Genomic DNA, 7,520 nt, shown 5'->3' with positions numbered 1-7,520 from the left:
ATATTAAACCAACCTGGCATCCTATCCCAGGGATAAGTCCTTGTTGATCATGGTATATCATTCTTTTTTGTTTGTTTTTGTTTTTTGAGACGGAGTCTCAGTCTGTCGCCCAGGCTGGAGAGCAGTGGCACGATCTCAGCTCACTGCAGCCTCTGCCTCCTGGGTTCCAGCGATTCTCCTGCCTCAGCTTCCCATAGCTGAGATTACAGGTGCGGGCCACCGTGCCTGGCTAATTTTCTTTTTTTTTGAGACGGAGTCTCCCTCTGTCGCCCAGGCTGGAGTGCAGTGGCTGGATCTCAGCTCACTGCAAGCTCTGCCTCCCGGGTTTATGCCATTCTCTCGCCTCAGCCTCCCGAGTAGCTGGGACTACAGGCGCCCACCACCTCGCCCTGCTAGTTTTTTGTATTTTTTAGTAGAGACGGGGTTTCACCGTGTTAGGCCAGGGATGGTGCTCCGATCTCCTGACCTCGTGATCCGCGAGCGTCTCGGCCTCCCAAAGTGCTGGGATTACAGGCTTTGAGCGCACCCGACGCCCCGGGCCGCTGGCTAAATTTTTTTGTATTATTTAGTAGAGACGGGGTTTCGCCATGTTGGCCAGGCTGATCTCGAAACTCCCTGATCTCATGAGATCCACCGCGCTTAGGCCTCGCCAAAGTTGCTAAGTCACTATAGGTGCATGAGACAGCCATGGCCCTGGCCTATGGTGTATTTGATTATTATTATTCATCAATTTGAGACAGAGCTTTGCTCTGTCGCGCGCGGCCGCTGGAGTTGGCAATGGTGTGATCTCGGCCTCACTGGCAACCCGTCCGCCTCCCTTGGGTTCAAGTGATTCTTCTGCCTCAGCTTGCCGCGCGCTAAGGCTTGGGATTACAGGCATGGCGCGACGCCAGCGGCCCACGCCCAGCTACATTTTGTATTTTTACGTAGGAGACGGGCCCTGCTCCATGTTGGTCACGGGCGGCTCGGTCTTGCCTTCCAGGCGTATCCGCCCGCCTCGCCCTCCAAAGGTGCTGGATGACAGGCATGAGCCCATTGCGTCCAGCTAAGGTGTATCATTAGTTTATAATAATGGAATTCTTATTATTGTTGTTAAGCCTGTAAATTTTAGGGTAATTTGCTAAGCAGGCATAGACAACTAGTTCAAGCTGCCCTGTTATATATGGCGCCAGCAAGACATCATGTTGACTTCCTTAACACGCGCAGGTGAGTGTAGTCAAGATGGGGGCAGATGCCTCCTTGGGGCGCTGTTCTGCTTGGCTGTGGACCTTCTTTCCAGTGACTTGTGGGATGATGGTTAACCGCTGGAGCTGGGGCCAGGGAGCTCCCTCCTTCTGTCTGGTGAGAATGGGTGTTGCAGCTGCAGCCCGCGAGCATGTGGAGGCAGAGCTGGGGATATGAGCCTCGAGCTCGTCCCCTGGGTCTCCAAGTTCTTTCGTCTGGTAACCGAGGGTTCAGGCGCAGTCTCAGCTCTGCCGCTCGCGTGGTCTTACAGTTATGGTTAGCACATGGGGAAGGGCAGATGCTGCCTATTGACATGAGGGTCTAGGTTGCCAAGAATCACCCTAAAATAAGGAAGACGAGCGAGGTCCTCAGCTTGGTTGGTGGGCAAACCCCTCTGGTGCTGAGAGGGCAGAGTGATGGCGGTTTGTAGCACGGAGCCCGCTGGCGGCAGGTTGTCCTCTGGCTCCTTTATCCCCTAATCTAAGGACAAAAGGGAGAGGGGGTGTCAACACTGACTTACCAAGCTGGATCCCTTGCAAGACACTGGCTGGCCCCACGAGAGATGCCGCCTGTGTGCAGAGAGCATCCGGGCCATGCATTTGAAGACTATCCAAGGCCGAATGCAAAGATTTTCTTTTCTTTCTTTCTTTCCTTTTTTTTTTTTTTTTTTTTTTTTTTTTGAGACGGAGTCTTGCTCTGTTGCCCGGGCTAGAGTGCAGTGCTGGACTCAGCTCACTGGCCAAGCTCCGCCTCCCAGGTTTACGCCATTCTCCCCTGCCTCAGCCCGGAACGCTGGGACTACAGGTGCCCGCCCCTCGCGCCGGCTAGTGTTTTTTTGTATTTTTAGTAAGTGAGGGTTCACGGCGTGTAGCCAGGATGGTCTCGGCATCTCCTGACCTCCGGCGATCCGCGGCGCGTCCTCGGCCTCCCAAAGTGCCGTGCGGGGGAGGTCTGAGGGCCAGCGCCCCGGCCCCCCCCCCGCGCCTGGCCTTCTTTCTTTCTTTCTTCTTCTTTTTTTTTTTTTGAGACATGGTCTCCCTCTGGCTGCGCCAGGCTGGAATGGCAGTGGTGCACGATCTCAGCTCGGCTGGCAACCTCTGCCTCCCAGGTTGCAAGCGATTCTTCCCCCTCAGCCCTGCTTAAGTAGCTGGGATGAAACAGGCACCTGCCCATCACACCTGGCTGATTGTGTTTTTAGTAGAGACAGGGTTTCACCATCGTTGGCTGGCTGGTCTCAAACTTCTGACCCAAGTGAGCCTGGCTGCTTGCCCTTCCAAAGTGGCTGGGATACAGGCGTGAGCACCACACCCCAGCCCCATTTTGAATGGGGAATACAGTTCAGGCTATTTTACGGAGCGTGGCCAGGCATTTCCTTTGCCCGAGATTCAGAAGCCTACTATTACTCCCAGGCTTGGTGAGGCTGATGGCCTGAGAAGCTAGATTTATTGCCACTCATTCAGAACACCTGTTTTGTCTTCCTGGCTCTGGACAAGGCCCCTGGGGCCAGTGGGAGGGGGCAGAAGTCTTCCTTTCCCGTCCCCAGACGCCTGCACTGACCAGTGGAGGAGAAACAGAAACATCCTAATGATGAGCAGTAAGTATGATAATAACAGATAAGCCAAGCCAAGAGCTTAGCCACAGCCTGGGCAGCTTCCTGGAGGAGGTGATGCATGAAGTTTGGGGCCCTAGTAGGAGGTGGCAATCAACAGGCCCGTGGGGTGGATTTGAAAAGCTCTGACGAAGGGGCTGGGGATGGAGGGGAAGTTTTGGAGCATTCTCTTCTCCTTTTCATCCATCCTGTCGCACTTCCGTCTTCCGCTTTGGCCTTCTTTACTGTGGGCTTCTCTTTTCCCGTCTTCCCTTCAGTTTGCCAGGCCTCTCATGTCCCAATCTCTGTTCCCAGTTAGGTCGCCCATTGCTCACCAAAAGCTAGGTCCCTAATAACCGGCGGTTCAACTTGTATTTATAGATTCGGCCAAAGGAAAGGCAGGGGTTTTCACACTGCTATCAATAAGGAGAACCCAGGCGAAGAGGGAAACTGGGCCCCCCCTTTGGCAGGCCACATAATCCTGACCTTTCTGGGCTAGCTACATCGCATGTGGGCACCTGCAGTCCTGAGCCCTGGAGCTGTACTGGATAGCAGCACATCATATGCACATTTTGTTTAGTTTCAAAGCATTATTTTTATTTCACTTTATTTGTTTTATTTGAGAGCAGAATCTGGCTCCTGTCAGCCCAGGGTAAGAATGCAATCGGCGACTGATTCGGGCTCACTGCAACCTCTGTGCCTGCCTGGGTTCAAGTGATTCTTCTGTGCTCAGCCGTCCTGAGTAGGCTGGGATTACAGGCGGGCACGACCCACACAACGCCGCGAGCTCATTTTTATATTTATAGTAGAGGTGGGGTTCACCATGTTGGCCAGGCTGTTCTCGGAAGCTCCGTGACTCAGGGTGATCTGCCTGCCTCGGCCTCCCAAAGAGTGCGGGAACTTAACAGGCATGGTTCCACAGCAGGCCTGGCATATTTTTTTATTTTATTTTCTTCCAGTTTATTTAGGAGACAGTGCTCACTCTGGCCCCAGGCTGGAGTACGTGGTGCGATCATGGCTCACTGCAGCCTCAAACCGTCCGAGCCTTAAGCAATTCTCCACCTCATGTCTCCTAAGTAGGCTGGGACTACAGGCCACATGCCATCATGCCTGGTTAATTAAAATTTTGTGTGTGTGTAGAGACACAGGTCTTGCTATGTTGCCCAGGCTGGTCTCAAACTCTTGGGCTCAGGGCGATCCTCCCTTGCCTCATCTCTCCACAAAAGCTGGAGCAGGAATGAGGCCAGCCATGCGAACAGCGCAGCATTATTTATTATTATTATTATTATTGATTTTTTTTTTGAGACGGAGTCTGCGGCTCTGTCACCCAGGCTGGAGTGCAGATGGCCGGGATCTCAGCTCACCTGCAGAGCCTCCGCCTCGCCGGGTTTACCCCTTTTTATTTTTTATTCTCTGCCTCCCCTCCCAAGTAGGGTGGAACTCAGGTGCCCGGCCATCTCGCCCCGGCTAATTTCTTTGTAATTTTTTAGTAGAGAGCGGGGTTTTCACGCCGTGTTAGCCAGGATGGTCTCGATCTCCTGACCTCGTGATCCACCCGTCTTGGCTCCAAAGTGCCTGGGGATTAGCAGGCTTGAGCCACCGCTGCCGGCCCTGCATTATTTTTTTCTGATTATAAAAATTATACATCAGGCTGGGCACGGTGGCTCACACCTGTAATCCCAGCACTTTGGGAGGCCAAGACAGGCAGATTACGAGGTCAGAAGTTCGAGACCAGCCTGTCCAACATGGTGAAACCGCGTCTCTACTAAAAATACAAAAATTAGCTGGGCGTGGTGCTGTGTGCCTGTAATCCCAGCTATCCTGGAGGCTGAGGCAGGAGAACTGCTTGAACCCAGGAGGCGGAGGTTGCAGTGAGCCGAGATCACGCCACTGCACTTCAGCCTGGGTGACAGAGCAAGACTCCGTCTTGGGGGAAAAAAAAGGTATACATCCCACTGCTTTTTCTTTTCTTATATTATTCCTATGCAAGTGACACACTGCAGAAAAATTAATATACACAGATAAGACAGGGAGGTGGTATCGCAGAGAGGATAGGAGCAGAGTTCAGAGCCACATGCGGCAGTGACGTAGCTTCTTTGTGTCTCCGTTTCCTCACTTAAAAAGTAAGTATAGGGTGGTCATGGTGGCTCATGCCTATAATCTCAGCACTTTGGGAGGCCGAGATGGGAAGATCACTTGAGCCCAGGAGTTTGAGACCAGCCTAGGCAACATGGGGAGGCTCCCTCTCTAAAAAAAATTTAAAAATAAAAAATTAGCCAAATGTGATGGTGCACATCTGTACTCCCAGCTACTCAGGAGGCCGAGGTGGGAGGATCGCTTGAACCCGGGAGGGCAAGGTTACAGCGAGCTGTGATTGCAACATTGCACTCCAGCGTGGGTGACAGAGAGTCCCTGTCTCTGCCTGCCCCCGCCAAAAACTAAGCATAATGATGGTTTGTTTTTTTTGTTTTTTTGTTTTGAGATGAAGACTTGCTCTGTCCCCCAGGCTGGAGTGCAGTGGCATGATCTTGGCTCACTGCAACCTCCACCTCTGGGGTTCAAGTGATTCTCATGCCTCAGCCTCCTGAGCAGCTGGGACTACAGGTGCGCACACCATGCCCAGCTAATTTTTGTATTTTTGGTAGAGACAGGGTTTCACCATATTGGCCAGGCTGGTCTTGAACTCCTGACCTTGTGATCCACCTGCCTCAGCCTCCCAAAGTGCTGGGATTCCAGGCGTGAACCACTGCGTCCGGTCAGCATAATGATCATCGCCAATTCACAGGCACTCAGCACATAGTATGTGCTCTGTTAGTATTTGCTATTATTATTATTGGCACATAGTGATAGAAAAAAGAAATAAAGGAAAAAAGTTTACCTATAGTTCTATGAGCCTGAGATAAGTACACTGTTAAGCCTTTGAGTTATAGCCTTCCACATGTTTGCTATATGTATATACTTTATAAATATGGTCGGTTCCACAACGTGGTCTAAAATATGATCATAACTCTCATTTTCCCGATTAATTGTTCATGCTTGTGTACGCCTTATTAAAAAGAAATCCAGGGCCAGGCGTGGTGGCTCATGCCTGTAATCCCAGCACTTTGAGAGGTCAAGGCAGGTGGATCGCTTGAGCCCAGGAATTTGAGACCAGCCTAGGCAACATGGTGAGACCCCATCTCCACAAAAAAATACAAAAATTAGCCCAGTGAGGAACATGCCTGTGGTTCCAGCTACTCGGGAGGCTGAGATGGGAGGATCACTTGAGCCCAGGAGATGGAGACTGTAGTGAGCTGTGATCACTGCTACTGCACTCCAGCCTGGTCAATAGAGTGAGACTCTGTCTCAAAAAAAAAAAAAAAAAAAAACCCAAACAAACAAACTTTGGGAGCCCACACCATGCCGCGCATAGGTCATGACTGCTATTTCCTCTCATGACCACATGGTGTCGCCATTGAAGCCCAGTTGTAACTAGTCCCTAGGACTTGGTGGTAATGATGCTTTTTGAAATCGTGCTAACCTCAGCGAGGAGGGTTCCAGGCTTGAGATGTCAAGCTTGCTGTTCTCAGCCTTCAGCTCCTCTTTTTCCTGCACATTTGCCACCATCTAGGGTGATTCCTAGCTCCAGGAGGCCTGGGTTAGGACAGCTTCTGACATTTGCCACCTCCTAGATCCAGAACCTAAAATTTTCCCTTCCTCTTTGGAAATCCACACCAGGAGCTCGTTTCAGCCCTGCAAGCATCAAGGCTGGGAGGTGGTTAGCCATCCGCGAAGACATGGTCTGCTTACTCCGTGGCCAATTTCTTTCTTTCCTTTTTTTTTTTTTTTTTTTTTTTTTTTTTTGAGACAAGTCTCACTCTTGTCTCCCTAGGCTGGAGTGCGATGGCACAATCTTGGCTCACTGCAACCTCTGCCACCCGGGTTCAAGCGATTCTCTTGCCTCAGCCTCCCGAGTAGCTGAGATTACTGGCACACACCACCACGCCTGGCTAATTTTTGTATTTTTAGTAGAGATGGGGTTTCACCATGTTGGCCGGGCTGATATCGAACTCCTGACCTCAGGTGGTCCGCCTGCCTTGGCCTCCTAAAGTGCTGAGATTACCGGTGTGAGCCACCGTGCCCGGTCACCCTGTGGCCCCTTCCTTTCCCCTTCCTCCTCAGAGACAGAGGCCGACCCCCCCGGCACCCACCTTCCCAGCTTCTCCTGCAGACATGGAACCGATGCGTGACTCAACCTGGCCATTGGGATGTGAGGGAGCGCCAGCAGGGGAATTTCTAGGACAGATTTTCCTCCCTAATAAATACACGTGAACACATTTCAGGATGAATCTACTACCTTCTTATAGGTGAGACGACAAGCCTCAAGATGGAGACTGTGGCAGCCAGCCTGCAAGAAGATCTCCTGGCAGGGTGTGGTGGCTCAGGCTGGTTATCCCACACTTTGGGAGGCCAAGGCGGGTGAACCACCTGAGGTCAGGAGTTTGAGACCAGCCTGGCCAACAGGGAGAAATCCTGTCTCTACTAAAAATACAAAAATTAGCTGGGCGTGGTGGCAGGCGACTGTAATCCCAGCTACTTTTGGGAGGCTGAGACAGGAGAATCACTTGAACCTGGGAGGTGGAGGTTGCAGTGAGCTGAGATTGCACCACTGCATTCCAGCCTGGGTGACAAGAGCAAAACGACATCTCAAAAAAAAAAAAAAAAAAAA

The sequence above is a fragment of the Rhinopithecus bieti genome, unplaced genomic scaffold, assembly GCF_001698545.2.
Source record: "Rhinopithecus bieti isolate Rb0 unplaced genomic scaffold, ASM169854v2 scaffold_54263, whole genome shotgun sequence".
Classification (NCBI taxonomy): domain Eukaryota; kingdom Metazoa; phylum Chordata; class Mammalia; order Primates; family Cercopithecidae; genus Rhinopithecus; species Rhinopithecus bieti.
Note: the sequence above shows the minus strand (reverse complement) of the source record.